Below are 1,276 nucleotides of genomic sequence, written 5' to 3'. Positions count from 1 at the left end.
GAAGTGTATGTGTCTGCTTAAGGAAAAAGATCTCACTATGAATTACCATCTGGAATGGAAATCTAAAATTAAAGCTATATTTCAGTGTGAAATACTGTATTTCTTCTGCACAACTAACAGGCTACTTAAAATTGCCCGATGCAGCAGCATTTCTGGTTATATGTGTAGTATAAGGCAAAGTCACTTTTAGGGCCCATCTCACCCACGAATCTCCAAACTAATTTGCCTCTTTCCTCTTATCTTTTATCTTTGGTTAAATTATAGTGGGAAATTTTTATGTGTAATGTTACATCTAATCTCTAAATTCATGAGACTTTTTGGAAGAGCTACTATTCAGCTAGTATCAAATATACTTGCTTATAACAAAACTATCTTTAGTTTTCGATAACTGATTACTGATAAGAATCAGAACTGTGATTTCTTGTTGAACAGTCTTTGTGGTTGATCTACAGCTTGAAGATATGGCAATGATTTTCAATGGAAATAAGTGTATCATAGTTTTCACTGTTGAATTAAACATTTTAAACTTTTTTTTCACAAAGTTTAACAAGTTCAATCAGACTCCACACTTCTCACTTGGGGAGAAAATTGGGGGTTATGCCCTGGTACATTTGGGTTTTTCTATGGCTTCCACAAATCAGTCATACATTCAACATCAGTCCAAGCTGTTTTCACCAGTTGATGAAAAAAAATAAATTAATAATTGGAACGGTACAATCATTGGTACTTCACTGAGGAAAAAAAATGATCAGAAGGAGAACTAAACTTTATGAGCTACTACCTCATACAACAATGTAGTTCATACAACAATGCAGTATACAGGGATTGCTCATTAAAAAACTATGCCTTTCTATAATTCTTTTAAGAAGACGAGATTAAAGGATTTGAATTTCTGCTATATTATTGCAACATTAAATTGACTAGCCATTTTTATTGCCACCAGAAAAAGCACTGACAAATCCACTTGACAACTGTATGTATCATCAAATATATTCTTCATACAGCTGCATCTGTAATGTTCAGAAAGTTGAGTGATAAAATTAGATCTGAGCTTATGCTTCTGTGACAAATTCAGGCAGTGGCTCATAGTTGATACAGATGGACGCAGACCAGGAAACCTTTCCTGCCTGAGGGAACTTCCGCACGGTGGACTCTGCTGACCTTGCCCATTTGTCTCTGAGGCAGGACCATAGCTCGGGGCAGGTACAACAGGGTCTATGATCTTGCATGGAGCAACCCAACCCTTCAGTCCCTGAGGCAACCTGCTAGACTCTTA

Source organism: Apaloderma vittatum, unplaced genomic scaffold (assembly GCF_000703405.1).
Source record: "Apaloderma vittatum isolate BGI_N311 unplaced genomic scaffold, ASM70340v1 scaffold952, whole genome shotgun sequence".
Classification (NCBI taxonomy): Eukaryota; Metazoa; Chordata; class Aves; order Trogoniformes; family Trogonidae; genus Apaloderma; species Apaloderma vittatum.
Note: the sequence above shows the minus strand (reverse complement) of the source record.